The sequence below is a fragment of the Vanessa atalanta genome, chromosome 18, assembly GCF_905147765.1.
Source record: "Vanessa atalanta chromosome 18, ilVanAtal1.2, whole genome shotgun sequence".
In the NCBI taxonomy this organism is placed as follows: domain Eukaryota; kingdom Metazoa; phylum Arthropoda; class Insecta; order Lepidoptera; family Nymphalidae; genus Vanessa; species Vanessa atalanta.
In genome coordinates this window covers 8050975-8072542 of record NC_061888.1, presented here as the reverse complement: position 1 = coordinate 8072542, position 21568 = coordinate 8050975, and the positions used below count along the sequence as shown (strand labels likewise).

At 31.3% G+C, this 21568-nt stretch overlaps 1 long non-coding RNA gene across 1 annotated transcript in view; it reads right to left on the bottom strand.

Moving 5' to 3' along the window:
• Nucleotides 1-2241: 2241 nt before the first annotated feature.
• Nucleotides 2242-21568, bottom strand: part of LOC125070882 — a 78451-nt gene continuing 59124 nt past the window's right edge. Inside the window, exons 2-3 of the long non-coding RNA XR_007119897.1 lie at nucleotides 3447-3533; nucleotides 2242-2487 (exon numbers count right to left, since the gene is read on the bottom strand). This is a non-coding gene — a long non-coding RNA (uncharacterized LOC125070882). The remainder of the gene's footprint in view (nucleotides 2488-3446; nucleotides 3534-21568) is intronic.

The following is a 21568-nucleotide window of genomic DNA, read 5'->3' as shown; positions in this document are numbered from 1 at the left end:
GTTAACATTTAGGAAATAGAAGTACCTAAACAAATAGTTTTAGTAGTATTATAGAATATCCTTAAATTTTCGTTAATATTTTTTATCTCGGTTACAATAATATAACACAATATAAAAAAGCGACTTTTTGTTTTTTCTTGCTTTTAAATATCAATTAATATAATGAAGGTTTTTAAATTTACAAACTTTTTGCTAAACTTTATTTTAATTATCTCTTTCTTTTTAACGCTATTATTTTAGTTTTACTAACGAACCATGGCAACATTTATTGTAACCTAAAGTATTTATATAAAAATGGCGAAACAGTTCAGAATCTGTATTTCACAACTAGTAGTTATTTTTAAGTATTATCAGTAAAAATAGCAAAAAAACAAAAACATATAAGTTTCATAATATTTACTTTATAATGTGTGGCTGAAATATTCAATAATGCTTCTGGTCGAATATCGATAACTGTCCGTTTGGACAGTTAAGTATTTTTTTTTACTAGTGTTTACTAGTAAAAAAAAAAAACTTAACCTAATCTTTAAAATTTCAGTTTATTTGTATATTTATTATTATAAATTAAAAAAAAAAAAAAAAAAACACTCGAAAAATATATTGTAACACAATTAGTGTAGAAGAAGAATTGTTACACGCAAAAGTTATGATATTTAGCATCGAACGCGACTAAATTGGAAACGTGTTGATAGCGATCTATTATTATTTACCTCATTCATCACAGCGGTTTTATGCTAAAACTAAAATGCTGTCTTTTATTAAAAATCAACATAAAAGAGCACAATACTATTATAGAGACCAGTTTTTTTGTAGAAATATATTCTCTAACAACAAAAAATAATTATACAGGCCTTTTAAAATTGAATCTATATATTTAATGGATGTAAATAAAAAAAAAAACAACATCGGTATGATAAGGTTTTATTTGCAGATAACAGTCAGTATTTTTTAATTCTTCATTATCAATGTGTATCCACTTCTGGATGTGGTTCTCTCCGAAGGTGATTCAAAGACCCTGTTTTTCGCCTTCCGCATCCAGTCACATTACCTCATATTCTCAGATCAATGGGCTATCTTATTGGAGACGGTGTTCAGTGCCAGATTTAAGGAACAGCAACTGCCCTGGGACCTTCAAAAAAAGGTGCCCCCACAAAAGAGATTCACATCATTCCGACGATTTAACTATTTTAATGTAATATAATTATTATGTTGATCTACATTCAGCCAAATTATAATAATATTATTTATTACTGTTTTAAAAGTTACTGACACAAACCGTATTGACAGAAATGAAATAAATCAAATTAATTTGTAAAATAATTCCCACAATTATTAATTTATTAACTCGACCAATTATTAACTAATTAACTCCACTTCTTTGTAGCCCAAGGGACTCAAGATAAAAAAAAAGTATAATAAATTTAAATGTTATTTTTATTGCTAAAACTAAAACATAATTATCTCATGAACTTCGATGATGCATATGTGAACAAGTTTCTAACTCAACTTTCTTTTGGTATCAGAGCATCATTCATTCATTCATTCATTCATTCTATATTGATATTACAAAAAGGTAAAATTTTGTATTTGTTTGTAAATTCTATACTAATCTTAGGATCTAATGATGTGATTATAAAAAAACACTGAAAAAAGCTATATTATTATTCTTGAGTGCTCGGTTATTAATTATATTTACGTCATATAATTTTCGTCATTAATAAGTTACGCAACGACGAAGCCAGGGCGGGTCGCTAGTTCTGCAATAAAGATAATAAATTACAGTTTAATAACTTATAACCTTTTTATTTTAACCAGAGACTTAATTGTCCGAAAATATATTTTTGGTACTGACCAGTGTGTTATTTCGATACAACATAATATTGCATTGAAGCATGCTTGCTAGTAGACACTACTTCTTCAGAAACAGGCCCTGAAATGGTAATCAAATAATAAAAAAGATGGACGTTTTTTAAAGTATTGATATAGCACAGAACAATATTTGAAACATTTCCAGATATTAATAATTTAAATACGAGTGTTTGAAGCATATAAAATTATTTTAGTAAGCTTTGTCGAAGTCTATAAACTACAATTGGTAGGCAGACAGGCTCCTAACCTTTTGTAGAGGTTTCGAGCATATTCCACCACTACAAATAGGAGCAGCTATTTGGATAAATTTTCATCGGCCACTTGCTAATTTTCTTGTTCTTGTTATGTTTTTCTTCGTCGAGATTAATTGAGCACAAATTAGCATATGACAATTCAGTGGTGTTTAAACCCGCCAATCTTCGGTTAACCTGTTTGAACCACTGGGTCAATTCGGCTTTTCAAAGTTAATTTATTGAATGTATTTTTATATAACTGGAGTACTGTACCTCTGACACAGGGGGAGACCATATTATAAATGATGCTGATCAGTTTTATTTCTCATTGCGCTGACTGTTAAAACCCGCTGACTGATGCGTGAGTATTCTTCAGGTGTATTTGCTATAATCATAAATAAATAAACTGTTAAAAGGGTTTGTAAAAATATTCATAAAAACTTGCACTTGCACTTTTTGTACCATATAATTTTTATTATCAAATGGGATGAGAAAATGGGCCATCTGATGACAAGTTATCTCCACTGCTCATAGACATTATCGCCCTAAGAAATATAAACATTACATTTGAACTGAGATTTTAAGTCCCTTGTACCAGTAGTTACACTAAGTCACTCACACTTCAAACGGAAAAGAAATTATAGCTTGACGGTGGAATATTTGACGAATGAGTGGAACTTACTCAGTTTATGTTAATATTTAACTTCAATTTGTGTTTATAATTCATTATGTGGTCAAAGCTGAAGGAGAACTTCGTGAGGAAACCATGTCTAATTACAATAAAATTCTACCTCATCAAACCAACCCACTTAGGAGCAGCGTTGTGAAATTAGCTCCAAACAATCTCCTCAAAGGAAGAGGAGGACTTAACCCAGCAGTGGGACGTTTACAGGCTGATATTTTACTTATTTGAATATATAATAATATGTATTATTGGTATCTATATGCAAATAATTTCTCGTCAAGTTGTTTTTAACACAAACGGTGCTATCAAGGTACAAACCATCATGTTTGGGGGGGGGGGTGTCGAGACGGATCGGGAACTTTCACATACCACAGCTACCACAGTTACAGTCAATGTAATGTAATCGTATAAACATATACAAAACCAAGACATTCACATTTTTACGTCAATAGTCTAAGTTTAAATCTGGTGAATCTGTGAAGTGTAGCGACGTACATGATGATATTACAAACATGTGGTTATAGGTTTTATGTATATTGGTTTAGAGTTTTTTAGTTAGACATTCCATAAAACACGTCTCCTCATTTATTAGTATTAATTAACAAGAATCTTACAAAGTAAAGTAAGTAAGTAAGTAAACATATCTTTTAAGGACTTACCGTTCGTATAATTAAGACGAAATACAATGGTTTCTTTTTGATGTCGCTTTTACACCGCAATTTTCTGGCAAAAATCTGTGGCTTCAACTAAATAAGATGTTACACAAAATACAAGTCAATATCATATGTAAAAATGTTTCTGGAATTCTATCTCAAATTCATTTTGAATCTATATCTTAAATGATCAAATATATTACAATTAATTATATAAATATAAAGTATCAGTAAAATATATGTTCTGGCTAAAACCGTTGCAGACTTGCAGTAGTTGGAAATACCTACTATTGTTGTATTCGAAAATTAAATTTTTTAAATAAGTACATAAGAATTATTAATGCTTAAATATATACAAATAAAACTTAGAAATATTTACTGAACACATGACCGTGTGAAATGTTGGCAAGAATCGCAATTCCGATCCTCTGGGCAAAAATTAAGCACCCTTTCCTCCGCCCTCCTGTCACCAGTAGAGGCAATAAGACAAGGTGTTATACTTTTAATGAAGGTTAAGGCGCTACAACTTCAATGTCCAAGACCGAAAACGTATCATGTTCTAATGTAATTACTTTTATATTTTTTATTTATATAGCAACTTTACATGGATTGCTGGAAGGATTAATAAGAAGGGGGATTAATTTAACATACATCATGTTATTTATATAAAGTATTTATCTACTAACCTTCGTGACAAGAAACAAAATATACTTGTCTTAATCTTAAAAGTAAATCGTATATTCGTACGAAATATAAAAAATGTTTTCTTATAATATCAATTATATATTCATATAAATATAAGTATTGCCATTTTTTATATATTATATAGGTGAGCAGACAGGCAGAAGTAACTTAAGTAACAGAAGTGGTAATGTAAGAAATATTAAGAGTTCCCTGTATAGCCAATGTACAGCCAACTTTGGGAACTAAGATATTACGTTCCTTCTGCCTGCATTTACACTGGCTAACTCACCTTTCAAACCGGAATAAAACAATCCAAGTATTGCTATGTAGTGGTTAAATATATGACATGCCGCTACTCGGTGGTACATACAGAAGATACTTGTACAAAGCCCTACCTTACCCAAGTATAATATTCTTTACCATAATACTTATATGTTACACACAGTTACTTGAATATTCAAGTAACTGTGTGTAACATGTGTGTAACCATTATTTTTATTTATATAAAAAACAACATTTTCAACAGTGTACAATCTTATTAAATTCGGTTATTAAAAAATATTATAAGCGCCTGATAATTTTAAACAGCAACGAAACAATTTCGACTATTGCATTAATATACTTAACGTTGACAAAAAATATGATTCTTGATTTTATAACATTTATTAATATAAACTATTACTTCAATAGAAGGAATGTTTATGTAAATAATGAACACATAAATATACCATTTTCAAGGAGAGATGAATTGATTAGTGTTTTGTAGCTCCATGCAGTGCGTGGGGTAAGTGAGAAAGCGATAGCGGAGTATCTCTTCTGTTCTAACATGATACAATATTTTGTTAGTTGGTGTTTTGACATGTTGTTTTACTTACTTTGCTATCTGTGCTATCGAGCTAACTTTTTAATTGTTCCAATTTATTGATGATAATTTCTTGTACCCGATTTCGGTCTTCCTGGTAGATCACGCTCTATTCGCACCGGATAATTTGCAACTGCGCAAGATATATTATAGTAAAAGTATTTTTTTATATAATAGTTTATATCTACACAGTCTTGGCGCCTATTTTTGAAGTATTTATATTTTGTTCGTTAACTAAAGATGGATCATCATATAGTACCATATCCAGTCAGCTTCTCGATAATCACGACATCTCCATTCGTCAGGTCCTGACGTCAGGTATTGATGTTATTATTATGTTGTATTGAATCCTTGTCGGGCAATTTGATACACTCTCGACCTTCTGGATTTCATATTATACTTATACTCTCAAACTCCGTGCTTTTCGAGGCAAAGAAGTGCAAGTACCGATCTTTGGGCTGCTATTAATAATTTATTGACAGAAAAACGCCATAATGCCCTTTAACGCCATGACACCAAAACTTAAATCTAAAAAAGTATGTAAAATAGAAATTAAAATTACCCTATACTATTATTGTTCTTTAAACTATATCCTTTTATTATGATACTAAAAATATATATAAATCAATCATTTATGTTTTTTTTAATGCGTAAATCCAGGAAAACGTGCAAACAGAACGTAAGTATTTGTTATAATACATGCTAATAAACTAATAATTACAACATCATGGGTGTTACCAATTGACTGAATTTTAAATGACTTACAATTTTCGTCACGTTTCGTTTCATGGAATGTAATAATTTAAATATCTAAATTATTTATTATACAATATCAAAAACTTAAAAGGTAAAGCTGTTAATTTGCTAAATGTTAAGTAATAACATATTGCGGATCCGTTGCAATTTCTGATCATTATTTTATTCCAAATAACACAATTATTGCTCAGTAGGTGTTGAAAGCCAACCCTAAAAAGAATTTGGCAACAAAAAAAAAACAGATCAACGCGGTACAAGAATCGTGGCGTCATTAAAGGAAATATTTTACAATAGTATAAAATAATATACTTAAAATATTTTTGAAATATCAAATATATTTCTAAATAATAATTTAATAAAACAAAACAAGTTTTATTTTCATAATTGTTTCGCGTTCTCTTACCTCTTAAATACATTTTATTATATAAACTTAGGTATAAAATAATAAGAGAATATACTTAGGTACATTTATTGAGCATAAATATAAGAGCAAAATTTGTAAAATTTATATTCGATCGTATCTCATTAAAAAACGATGCGAGATAGGTATGTAAATGTAGTTTAGATTTAGGCTTACTAAAATATATTCAGATTAATAACTGATGATATGAGTTATTTAAATTAAGTTTGTTTATTAGATTATAAAATATTATATATATATTTATTATTTCATTTATTACATTTTAAAATAAATGAAATGAAAAGCCACTATTACGAACCTCGTTATATTTTTTTACTTTTTCTCAAGTATTTCTTATAGATGCCAAAAAAACATGTTTAATGATGACACCCTACTGTGTACTTATGATAAAAACAGAGTGTTTTTTTTTTTTCAAGCAGGCAAAGAACTAATGTCAGGTTTAACGTGTTTTATATTTGTTACACATATATTTGTGCAGACATATGTTAGATTGTTAAATAAACAACAATAATTGTATGTTAGTATGTTAACAAATTCAAAAATAAATGTTTTCTAATTGTAAATATCTAGTGTAAAATTCTAGGCGGAGACATTCTCTTTCTTGGGAGGTTTGGAGTTTATTCTATTACGTTAATGAACGGTTGTTGTATGCAATTATATCAGGAGACAATTTGATCAATAATTATGTCCTTCGAGTAAGTACACATTTATAATAGTACGTCTATTAATTACGTTGAGTAGTATATATATTTATATACTAGCTGTGCCCGCGACTTCGTGCGCGTTGTTTGAATTTAAGTTATTTGGATATTTTAGCGTGATTTTATTTTTATTCTATATATAATTCTAAAATAAACGTAGCCTAAGTTACTCCTTATTACATCCGCTATCTGCCAGTGAAAGTCCTTTAGTGAAAATGGGTTATATTAATATTACAAGCAGACACTCCAACTTTATTATATGTATAGATTAACTAATTGGCGAGTTATGTGTCAACGATATCGAATGTTTATATATTTATCAATGTGTTTAATTAAATATATACATATATTATTTTATCAAATCAACAGTTACGATGTAATCTTTTTTTTTTATTAATATATTAAAGATCTGTAAGTCTGTTTCGAAAAAGTCATAAAACGTTCGTAAGGCGACAGACGCGCAACAGTTGCTTGATGGAAATGTCTCATTTGTTTGAAGGAGTCAGGTGCTTTGTCAATAAATTATGACAATTTAATGAACTTATATCCAAATAGCTCTACAGGTAGATGCTTAAAAAGTTGAAAAAAAAAACGACTTATTTTTCAAAAGAATATATCATCGCCATATTTATTAAACGTTGTAAACTAATATCTTTGTTGCACAAATGATCGTACAAGAAGAGACTTAACTAAAAAAAGAGTACAAAGGCTGAATTGTCCCAATAAGATATAACTTCAAGCAAACCTTTTTTTACTAAAAGCTACTTATGTAGTATTGGAATATATTATTTTTGTTCGTAATTGTATCTCCAAAGACTTATGCGTCCCTATAATTTTTTCAAGTTTCATTTATATATAGCAGTTATATACATTAATCATTATTTTTTAGTTTTTGAATTTTCGTTATTTAAATTGCCTTTTTGTGTGTTCGTCGTGGAAACGCTCTTAACATTATATTAGTAGTGCCACCGACAACAGCATTGCGATTCTATTAGAACTCACTTCATATCTCACACATGAAATGTTGACTTACGACGGTTGAACATTTGATACGTGTATCCTAAAAAATATATAAATATTATCGTCAAAGTCGCATCTTATTCGGAAATTTGACGCTCGTGTTCAGCGGTGAATTTCGAGTTTCTTCTTATAGAATACGTCTAGAGGTTTAGTCAGCTTCTCTCTAATATTTCTGTTCCCCATATTTGATACGAAAACTTGTAAAACGTGATCGTTTCCATCATATCTTACCTCACATCCCACAACATTATAATTACGAATTCCTGGAAAAATATTTTATAAATTCCGACAAATCCAAAAAAAAACAGTTTATTTATGCACCATAATAGTAAATATTATAGTATTTATTTAAATAAAGATAATTAAATTAAACGATAAAATAATATCATACTAGCTCCGGGGCTACCATAAACAAAAATTTGGTCTTCATATTGATACAAGTGACTAATATTTACATGAACTCGACTAGTTTTTCTCATTTCGACAGATAAGAATTGCTTCTACAGTTTACTCACAGGATATAAATCACGAAACTTAATTAATGTAAGCTAAGAGACACCGAGGGTCACTTTATTAGGGAAGAATGGTGTTACGATATTTGTCAACCTCTCCAAACATTGGATGAATCGAGATAAATCTTTACTTGGTATCGGAAAATATTTGAGCGACGCTAAGCGACCTCGTTGGCTTGATATTATCTTTGAGGTGAGAACGGATCAGATCCAAACTATTTCACATTACAGTGCCTCTGTGCTGAAAGGACTTAAGTTGATGGATTTTTCTTATGATTTCTTTGTTTGTCGGTTGTCGAATGTCAATTTAATACTATTCTATAACAGTCAGACTTCTTTGGGTTAGTTTTTAGCAAACCCCGAGTGAGAGATTCAATTCAAATTTGTTGTTTAATTCGGACCAAAGAGTTAGTTAAAATTCAGAGAAGCTGCAAAGACGCGCAGTTTAGAATATAGCAGTGATTAAACTTCATGCCTTGAATAGCGAGTAAAGTTGATCCTGGGCCTGAACTTTTTCCGGTGGTATCAGATTTCCTTGAATGTGAAGGAGTTGTGATAGAAACTGAGTTAGCACACAGACGCAGTTAGCTACTCTTCCTTGATAATGGTCATTGTGGTCAAAACCATCAGCATATATTCATAAATTTTGACCCAAATATTTTCCTAATTGAGCAAATATAAGAACTGTATATACAATTTAATATTCTTTATAATATTTGAAAAAAAAAATAACCTACACCATTGAGCTGGGGAAACCAAATAGTTTTTATTGAAAATAATCAAGTTCCAAATTGACTATTCAGTCAGTTATAGAAAGAGGATGACAGCTTAATCACCGTCGTAAAGAAATCATCAAGAAGCTCTAGCACCCGGAACTAATCAGCTATTTCTTAACAAACGTATATTTTTAATCCCGCGCGCGAGTCTAGTCTTTATTCCCGCGTAGCAAAGGCAAACATGACTGCACTAGAGGTGAGCGCTTAATCCGTTACGATTAGATACGGCTTGGAAAAAATCGACGAAAAAATACAGCAGCGGGTTAATTGTTCGCTTTGAAACCAAAATGTTGACAGGCTGCTGTTGGACTAATTTAAAACAGGCCTTGTTTACTTTACGGTCGTTTAAATGTTTTATTTAAACAGAACATGTTCGATTAAAGTTTTAATTGTTTTAAAATACGATTATATTTAGAAGATTATATATATTTTTTTGAAAATCGAAATACACAGACACCGCGGTATTTAAGGAGCCAAATCTATAAACTCGACTTCATGTAACAAAAACACGTCTGACGGAATTTCCAAATACATTACAATGATGCAAACGTGTGTTCACTTTGAAATATCACTAATTTAAAACAAAAAGGAAACTCAAAAAGGTACGTTAGCAAAATTCTGTAAAGGAAGAAATTAATTTAATTTAAAAAGTGAATTGTACTGTGTGTCTAGTATGAAGGGTGAGTGAGCCAGTGAGAACATGCACAAATGGAATGAAACATGATGTCACAGCGGAGTAATTTGAAGAGCCTCGAGTAACTGGGCTGTTTTTTTTTTCATTATTATATATGTAAGCGTACGGGCAAATGAGATACCTGATGTCACACAGTCACCACCGCTATACATTGCTAGATCCCAGATTGCGATACCAACCTTGGGAGCTAATATTTTATGTCCCTTGTACCCGTAGCTACACTAGCTCACTCACTATTCAAACCGGACTACAACAATTCTAAGTATTCCAGTGTTCCTACCCAGGCGGACTTGAACAAACTCCTGGCCTCCAAAATAATGTAGTAAAATCGTCCAATATACTTTTTATGAGACATATTAGACAATATTCATTTTAGAGCCGAGATGGCCCAATGGTTAGCATGCCTGCATCTTAACCGATGATTACGGGTTCATACCCAGGCAAGCACCACTGAATTTTCATGCGCTTAATTTGTGTTTATAATTCATCTCGTGCTCGGCGGTGAAGGAAAACGTCGAGAGAAAACCTGCATCTGTTTAATTTCAACAAAATTCTGCCACATGTGTATCCACAAACCCGCATTGAAGCAGCGTGGTGGAATATGCTCTAAACATTCTCCTCAGCGGGCGAAGAGGCTTTAAGTCAGCAGTGAGAAAGTTACAGGCTGTTAATGTTAAACAACATTTTGGAAATTATGTTAAAAATGCAAGTTAAGAATACAACAGACAGACCATTATCACTCCACTTAGCTAACACAATTATCAAACTAAATAAAACAAAGTACATCATATTAGTTATACCGATTTACATAGACATATATAATTCAAAGGCACCAAACCATTGAAACGAGATTGTACTGATATTAAGGAAAATATTTTTGGTCATTTTTAACACAAACATCAGTTCGATTTAGGAAATAATTACGATAATTACCGTTATAACAAATACAATCCATCAACTCTGTCAATAATTCAATCCGTTGCTGAATTTGACGTACACGTGCATAAAGATAGATAAGTTTAAATACCGAATACAACGTTATAATATAGTCCAAGAAAAGATTTTTTTTTGTATGAAAATGTTTTATAAAAAACGACAAATAAATTAATACAAATATAATAAAACAATCGCCAAATCCTTGAACACAATTCGCCGCTAACTTCAGACATCTGGACATATAACTTAAGTGGTTCGGTCAGTAACAGTTTGGAACTTAGAAGCCTAACTTAACAAGATAGTGTTGGCAGACCATCCTAGATTCTATTTGCCTCAACGTTTGTACTATCTAGTTTGACAAATCGCTTCGTGTCCCTTAATCAGAGTTTCACTTCATTCATCGTTTGGTAGTACTTGTGTAAACATCAGTTTGTACCTGTGCCGATTGAAAAAATAAAATAAAATAGTTCTAATAGCTTTTAGTGTAAAATCTGCAATTGACTATAGTGCCTATAATTAGTTTAACTATAATTTATGTCAATCGTGTCCAAAAAGTGCAGTTTTTGTACCTAAAACTATCTTCCAAAGTTGCTGTTATTAAGTGTTAGTGGAACAAAGTTATTTTACTCCACCCACTTAGCACTGATTATTATTTGCCGCAAAGCTTAAGTACTCTACTGAACAACATTTTCGAACCCTATACCATCTGCATAAATGGCAGCGCGCAAGTAAGAGTGACTTAAATTCAAAGACATCAAGGGGTACGAAGATCAAATCCTGAATACACTGACCAAATTTTTTTTTTTTTTTTATAAATATGGTTGTGTGCTACTCATGTAACAATAGTCTACTTGTAACTCAGAAGAGAGTTAAATGTACAAATACATCATGTAACCGTCAATTTCATGTAGACTGTATTAAATTCAATGAGGCACAATCGAGCCGAGCTAAATGGGTTTGCCCAATCTGTCAAGGGCCGAAATCAAATTCAGGGAATAAAAATTCTCCTTCCGATCAAGGCAAGATTATTAAAGAATCTGAAAAAGATTCACCAGCTTCCCTAGTAAGTAACATAGACACCCAAGATGCTATTCTTCAAGAAATTCGAAATCTTCGTAGAGAAATGAATGAAAAATTTGAATACCAACAATTAAGCCTAAACGATTTCAATACGAAATTAAGTGAAATTCGCGGTGAAGTGCGAGATTTAAACTCCAAATTTTCTATAATGCGACAGGAGTTAGATCAAGTAACTAATACAGTGCAATTTTTATCTGATAATTTTGACGAACAACAACTCATTAACGATCGTTACAAAACGGATATCTCTCAATTAAAAACAGAAAGCACATCTCTACGTGCACAACTTAACGAAGTCACCAGCCTTATGGAACAGCTTGAGCAGCGTGCTCGAGACTGTAATATTGAAATACAGTGTGTTCCGGAGCATAAGTCTGAAAACCTGTTTACTATTGTGAAACAACTCACTAAAGTCGTTTCGTGTGACATAGCTGATAGTGATATTAAAGAATTCCATCGCGTTGCTAAGGTTAATTCTGACTCTAAGCGCTCTCTATCAATATCATAGTCAAACTAACCAGCCCGCGCATCCGTGATACTATACTTGCAGCGATAAAAAATTTCAACAAAAAGAATGAAAACGACAAACTCAATTCGACTCACTTAGGCATCGCAGGTGATAAGCAATCAATATACGTAAGTGAACACCTATCCCCAACGAACAAGAAACTTCATGCAGCTACGAGACTAATCGCAAAAGAGAAGAAATACGAGTTTGTCTGGATCCGAAATAGCCGCATTTATATTCGTAAAAATAAGCATTCACCTGCAATTTTAATAAGAAATACCGAATTTTTAAATAGTCTTAAGTAATTTTATAGTTATATAATTCTACTTTTTTTTTTTTATACCTGAGTTAGTATTTATTGTGCTTTTTTAGTTTTAAAATTCAATATTAAAATTTTTTATCAAAATGTGAGGGGCCTGCGGACCAAGACTGAAGACCTCTATTTATCTGTTCTCTGTTGTGATTATGATGTCATAATTCTTACGGAAACTTGGCTGAATGATACAATATTTGATCATGAATTATTTGACACTCGGTATTCAGTATTTAGGCGCGATCGCAGTACAACTTCATCTTATTTGAAAGATAGTGGTGGTGTTGTAATTGCCATACACAAAAAGTTTGAGAGTCTGAGAAAAAACACTTGGGAATCTATATGTGAAGATCTTTGGGTTTCATTTAAAATAGGTCAAAGGGCGCAAATTAATATTTGTGGTGTCTATATTCCACCTCCAGTAAAGGAGTTGGAACTTAATTACTTTCTTAAAAATACTGCACAAGTTATTAACTCTAACACCGATGACGGCACAATAAACGTGGTGATTGGGGATTTCAATTTGAGCAATATTGTCTGGGAATATAGCACTTACAGTCGTAGTCTAATACCTGTTCGTACAAACAATAACGTGGATTCTTTATTTATTGACACAATGTTATTTTGCAACCTACATCAATGCAACTCAATTTCTAATTATAACGAAAGAATTCTCGACCTAGTTCTTAGCTCACATCCATCTTTTCTTACAGTATCTGAAGAAAAACCCTTAGTCCCGCTTGATTGTCATCACCCAGCCTTATTAATAGACCTACAGTATTCTACTAAAAAAAACCATCTTAAAAGAAATACTGAACCTGAATATAATTTTGCGTTTTGTGACTATAATACTGTTATTGAGGAACTTTCAAACATTGATTGGGCACATTTATGGAAAAATTGTAGCTCTGTAGATGAAATGATAGAAGTTTTTTATGAGGCTTTACTAAATGTTATTTACAAAAATACCCCAAAATCCAAACCACGTGATGGCAAGCATCCCATATGGTATTCACGTTCTCTTATACGTACTCTTAAGGAAAAATCAAAATATCATAAAGTATTCAAGAAGTATAAAAATCCTATGGATAAATACACTTACGACCTCCTAAGAGATCGCTCAAGCGAAATGATATTTGAATGCTATGATTTCTTCAAAACAAATATATCAGACCATATTCGCAACAATCCTAAATATTTTTGGAAATATTTTAAAGACAGAAAATGCAATTCTAAGTCGATTCCCAATCAAATGATATTAAATGATAGAAAAGCTACAGGAGGACAGGAAATATGTAATCTTTTTTCTTATAATTTTCAGTCGATCTATGATACCACACATAAGTTTCCACCTTTCAACCCAAAATATTTAACTGGTATTGAATGTACAAATAACACATACGCCAAATGTTCTGTAACAGATCATGAGGTTAAAACACAACTTCTATCCTTAAATTGCAATAAAGGGGCGGGACCCGATCTAATATCACCTACATTTATTAAAAATTGTGCTAAAGTTTTAGTTAACCCCCTTACAAAAATATATAATAAATCACTCCAATTGGGAATATTCCCAGCTAAATGGAAAGTTGCTTATATAACGCCAATTCATAAATCTGGAGACATTAATAATATTTCTAATTACAGACCAATATCCATACTATCTACTTTTGGGAAAGTTTTTGAGTCACTAATTCAAAAAAAGATGTATTCTCATTTAAAACCTTACTTTGATTCATACCAGCATGGCTTTTGTCCACATAAATCCACAACATCTAATCTAGTTAGTTACATATCTGATATTTCTGAAGCTGTAGATAAGAATAATGAGGTACATGCTATATATCTGGATTTTAAAAAAGCGTTCGACTTAGTCCACCACGACATTCTTTTAACCAAATTGGAATGTATGGGTATTCATGGTTCCTTGTTGCGTTGGTGTGAGTCATACTTAAAGAATCGATCCCAATTAGTTGCCATTAAAGGTTTTAAATCTTTTGAATGTAAAATACCCTCTGGTGTACCGCAAGGGTCACACTTAGGACCTTTGTTTTTTCTTGTTTTCATTAATGATGTTGGAAAAGTAATTAAATCTAAATATCAAATATTCGCAGATGATTTAAAAATATACAGGGAAATTAAATCACTAGAGGATATCGAAATCCTACAAAGTGACATCGACAACCTTGTTTGTTGGTGTCTTGCAAATCGTGTGACTCTAAATAAGGATAAATGTGTTCATATTAAATTTAGTAGAAAACGAAAGCCACTAAAACACACTTACTACATCGACGGTACGCCTCTTACGGAATCAACGAATGTTAGGGATCTTGGGGTGATAATAGAAAACACCTTAAGCTTTAGAGGTCACATTGATTCCATCATATCAAAAGCCTCGCAAGTATCTGGTCTGGTGTTAAGATTAATGAAAATCTTTAAGGATCCAAGCTTGACAATATTAGTATACAATAGTATAATAAGGAGTATCCTAGAATATTGTTCAGTTGTTTGGAATCCTGGATATGAGGTGCACTCAGATAGAATAGAACGTGTACAAAAACGTTTTCTATATTACTTAGCGTACACAGATCTAAATGCTAAAAATTTTAATTCTTACGATGCACGCCTAATTAATTATAAACTGCAAACTCTTAAATATAGAAGAGAAGCTGCCGACTTTCTTTTTTTATACAAATTATTGCATGGAGATATTGATGCACCTGATCTACTTGCTAAGATTAGTTTCTACATTCCGCGTCAAGGTAGCCGTTTACAAAATCGTAAAATATTTAGCCTGCCTGATGTCAAATCAAATCTTGGCCAACATTCGCCAATTTACCGTATTTGCTCGCTTGCGAATTGTAGTCGTCAACACTTAGATGTCTTCAGTGAATCTGTTGGTTCTCTTAAAAATAAACTTAAAACAAAATCACATTATTTTATGTAATAATTAAATAATTAACTAATCAGTAATTACACAAGTACTGTTCTTGTTAACTAAGCAATATATTTTTTAAAGCATGCTAGGTTTACATCCAGAAGACTGCAACTTCATTACACTCTGTTTAGCTTAGATATTACTTTGTATGCACTAGTTGTAAGTCAGTTTTGTAAACTTAAATAAAAAAAAAAAAAAAAAAAAAAAAAAAAAAAAAAAAAAAAAAAAAAAAAAAAAAAAAAAAAAAAAAAAAATGTATATTATACACATATTATTATGTTAACGTATGTAGTACATAGTACGTAATCCCTCTTTTCTATTGTATAGGTAGACGGTCTAATTTGTCACTACTGACTAAGATTATGACATTTTTTGTAATATGAACTTTTCCTGGGATATCTTTACATTTTCTAAATAGTAATCGGTTATGTATTTCATTCTCGATGTTTGTACAGACGTAGAGATTTCGAACCTCGATGTCCTTCGACGCTACGGGATGCTAGCATGCGGGTGCTGCACCCTTTTCGCGCCTTCGGCTGCTAAATATTTTTTTTTTAGAAAACTCATGGGAAGACAAACGAAAAAACATTGAGTCAGAGATAAGTTTATTTTTTATATATTTAGTATCATTTTGGAATTGTTTGCAATTCTTAAGAAATACTTATGTAAGTACATTTCAAAGGAAAGATTATTTTTATTTTATACATTTTCGTTAAAATAAAAAAATGTTTCTGTTAATATATTATTACAAAAGAGTTCTGTTGCGTGTTTTAAATCAAATTAATATGTACCTAATCTTGTATCTCTTGTAAATATCTTGTAAGTATAGCTGAGTTTATAAACGATATATCTTACAATAAAAGACTCTTATCATTTAAAAAATAAAAATAACTCTTTTTTCGAAATCAACATTAACGAATAAAAATATTAACGAATATTTTTATTTTAATCCTACATTACCGTACTTAGAACCATATTGATAGCGTATGTTTATGATAATTAACATAAGTATTACTTTAATCGTCTGAGGGTTGTCACCCTTGCGTTAAAGACGCATCCTGTTGCTTTCTTGTGATCACAGACCAAGACGACGCGTGCGCTAAGTTATATCATCAACTCATTCAACTTACTACCTTATTTGCAACAATTTAAGGTTTAATATTGCATTATGATTGTATCATATTGCCTGTTTATTGCGAATTATTGTAATTTAATCTCTTTTTAGATGTTAATAAGGTTGAAAGTTAAGGATAACAATATAATAGAGTAACCCGTTGGCACATTTATGGAAATGAGAAACTTCCGTTCGTGTGTCCAGCACGCGTCTAAGACGTGCATTATGCGCGTGTGCATCTGTTCGAATGACCGTTACGTTTAAAAATTGTTTTAACGTTCTTTATTTAAAATAATAACATATTGACGTCATCACCTATTCAAAATTATGTTATAGATTTTTCTTACATTCTAAGAACGTATAGTCAAAATGATAAATAGAAAGCAACTAGAGCAATTAAAAAAACATAGGTTTGGTCATTTTTAGGTCAGACATTTCAATATATTATCTTCTATATAAAAACGTACATATTAAATACCACTGACAGTCATCACGCGATCACCGAAACTATAGGTTCGATTGACTTCTGACTTTTTGCGACGTAGACGATAAGTAATCAAGGATGTTTGGCATTGTCAACTTCAAGCGGGTAAAATGGGAAATCTCTTTATTTGATTTTCCCTCGTACGAGATCGGGAAGGGTAACTAGCTGCTTAAATCAAAAAGATTATGTGGTTTAATATTTGATCGTAAATTAGCGTAGGATTAAATCTAATGAAAAATCTTTATATATCTTCTTATTGAATGGATTTAAACGTTGAAGTATTTATAAAAAAATAGATAACATTTTTGGCTTGAAAGCCTATTATTTATAAATGTCCTTATAAACTAACTAGTCTATATTGCAATACATATACAACTACACTTTATTTTCAACATTTTGTAAAATAACCCGAGAAATGTACTCAAATTAATTTATTTTCTAAACTAAATAAAACCTCCTTACTATTATAGGGTTTATAATTCGAATCTTTATCAAACATTATAATAACACCAAATGTTCCTTTACGGCGCGTGCGTCGATGTGACCGTTAAAAATAAGCCACCGTGCATTACTTCCTAACACAGGGAGGCATTTGAGAAGTTGGAGGAAATAAAAAATATATTAAAAATTGTGAATATTATATATATATATATATATATATATATATATATACAATTTTATTTAAAATTCTTATACATTATGATATTATATATTTTTTATATTTAAATACCTTATTCGATGTTGAACTATGAATGGAAAATGTGTTTTAGTACTATTAGCACCTGAAAACTGATTATTTTATTAACACTTACGCACCCACACACATACGCTTTGAAAGTGTCATCCGGGCACGGTCGCAGGTGAGCGATTCATTGCTCTTTTTGCGATTTTATAAAAGAAAGAAAATCATAATTGTATGTTTTTATGTCGTTTATAGTCCACCTTTTGGTAATCTCACCACCACTGCCTACAGAAATTGTCATAAAATTTTAACCATTTCTTAGCGTTATAACCACTGAGCCAACAAGCTTGGGTGCTGAGAAGTAATGTCTTATCTCTTCATTTACACTGGATCACTCACCCTTTAAGTCCGAACACAATACTAAGTATTGTTGTTTGGCGGTAGAATATATGATAGGTGGTACCTAGTGGTGGTACTGGCTTGCACAAAGCATTATCACAAAGATCTGTGACCGATATCTTGTTTATTTTAGATTCGTTTTTTAAATTTCAGAGTTGGTAGCATATCAAGGTTGTATTAGATATTGTAAGAACGTGAAATTTAAATCGGGTGAAGCTGCGAAACACACTAACTTATAAAATAATATTATAATTTAAAACCTCATCCGAAACGGCCTGACTTTACGGCGAATCTTTTGGTATAGTTTTTATGTATTTTCATTACATTACCTAATCGAAGAAATTAATTGATTTGAACCAAAAATACAGTGGAACAAAATACTTACTATAGCCTAACTACGAACATAAGTTAAAATTAAAAAAAAACAATCGTAAGTCAGTCCCTGTACCTTTTGTCGTCGTAGCTGTATTCAAAAAGCAGTAGTGTTCGCAAAGAAAGCTTACCCTTCAAAATAAACGTTTTTTTCATATCCTTGCTCATAAATGTAACTTTTAACCTTAAGACATAACAATAAGAGCTATTTTAAATTAACAGCATTTGAACGTATGTGGCGATATTTGAATTGGTTTAAAATTGTAACCATCGTTTCTAACAGTTTGCAGTACTACATACATACATTTTAAGATGATAATTGACTTACATTTTTATCTGTATTTGAACTGCTGTATAATATAAATAAAAAAATATATAACAAGTTATACTTATATTTATTTTTGTTAATTATATTAATTCCTGAATTGAATGATTAGCACGTAATCTTTCACCATTTTTTTTTATTTACTTTAATTAATGACAAATACTATATGACAGAAAACATTATTAAAAAAAATCCAACTGCCACTCGAAAACACCACACCTTTATCACAATACAAACTCAACGAAGGGGATCGAAGGGGCCAACGTAACGTCTTTTCTCCCTTAAGACGGTGAGTTCCTTGCCGACCGCCGAATGTGCGAGCCGAGCTCGGTCGTCTCCCGTAATTTAAATTTCAAACATTTTTTTTAATTGTCAAAGTTTAAAGGAGCAACGAATTACAATTAAATTGATATATAAATTGCAGTTTTGTTTTTTTTTTTTTTAAGCGTTTGTGGTGTTTTCTGTGCAATAGTGTATTAAGTGCAACTTATAGTCTGATTGGGTGCTTTTTAATGTTAAGTGGATATTACTTAGGAAGATAACAGTCTACATTTAATTTTAAGGGTAAGTATCTTATTTTATTAAGTGACAGATCCCTTCTTTCTAATGTACCTAACTCAAGTTCAAAACAAAAAATATATTCTTTCTTTTTTCTTCCTTCCTCCTTGGTAGTGTTTACTATTTCATCCCACAATAATTCCGCTGATACTAATATTATTATGAAAATATGACATAAGAAAAATTTGTTTTGCGATAAATGTCAAAGTCAGTTTGACAATTAAGCCAAAGGACACCCCTCCAATTTATAATTTGAAAAACATTACCGTTATGCACAAATAAGTATTCATATTGATATATATTTTTTTAATTTAATTCATTTAATTATTATTTTTTTCGTTTCGTTTTTATACTTGTTGTTTATTGTTGCAGTAGTGATAGATTATATAAGTGGCCACAGATAGCGTATAAATCTTGTTTTCCGAAAACAGCTGAGAAAAATGCTTTGAGTTTTATAGGCAACATTTTTAATAAAATCTTTAATAATTATTACGAGAAAACGTGGCTTTAATTTTCAGTTCATATAATTATTTTAAACATATACATAATTTGTAACTCACTCGTTAATATTGAATAACGACTACGCTACGCTATTTTGATGCTTATGTTATCTAAATAATATAACCAAGGTAGACAAAGTCGCATATCACTTTTTAAAATTCACGCTCGTGTCCTGCGGTGACTTTCGAGTTTGCACTTACGGAATAGTTCTACGGCTTATGGAATTAAAATCAATATAGTATGATGTTAGTGAATAATTTATATCAATAATATATATGCAAAAATAACTCTGTCTGTCGTTTGCTGTTTCGCGGTCAAACAAGTGAATCGAATTTTATGAAATTTCGTTTTAAGCAATCTTGAACTTGGAGTTCGAGTTAGAAGGACATGCCTAATACCTGACACCCAAAACCCTAAAACGCAAGTAAAGCCGCGGACGACAACTAGTTCTTAATATATCCATTCCATTGATTGCATTTGTAAAGAAAGAGGAACAAGCAGGAAGAAGTAATAAAAAAAGAATTTACATTGGGTTGTATTACACGGTAACTATAATAACGTCTCACTAAGACGTCCTCTACACTAAAATAAATTTAGCAACTTTAATGCTGCCAAAATTAACTCGTTCCCTGTCAAAACAGCAGACAACAGTTACATGGTAATCATGAGCCATATGTGGCTCATGATTACCTGGCTATAGGACAGAAAAAGGGTTAAATTAAATGTTTATTATTATTGATATGTATATCGATGCAAAAACAGAAATTAGCAACAATTTCAGTGGATCCCAAAAATCTTCTAATCCTGCTTCTAATTCGAAGAAAAGAAAAGCCAAGTCTTCAACACAATACCATCTGATAAAACAATCAGTGTATTCTTGACACAGCAAAACACAACCGGCACGTCACGCTTAACGTTTACGCGCAAACTGTTGAATACAGCCGACCTACAATGGAATACAAATTTAAAAAATTTCCTCCCGAAGCACGCCGCATTATTTATAAATACAAATTAAAAAATCCATTACTCGGAACCGGCGGCCTTGACACTGGATTCCATAACGTTGTTACGCGACCATTAACCCCGGTCGAATCAATAACTCATTACTCTTTTATTTCGCTTAACGTTTAAAAATAACGCGTTTTTTCGTGTTCCCGCCGGCCGGCCCAATTATTGGGTGAAGGTTGTACCGCGAGCCAATTATGACGTCATTCGTGACGTAGCCGCATTACGTGGTGTTAATGTATTTTTATTTATCGAGACGCAGTGAATTTTTTGCATAAGTGTGGATGAGTTTGTTGACCCGATTGTCATGCGCCGTAGTTTATTTTTTTTAATTGCGTACGTAAGTACTTTGATACTTTTATTAACTTGATGGACTTACTGTATTGTATTGTTCTGTTATTCACAATGTCATCAATTAAAACTCATTCAATTATTGTGTTAGAAACGTTTCTTCATGTAACGTTACATATATTTATGGCTTACTTTT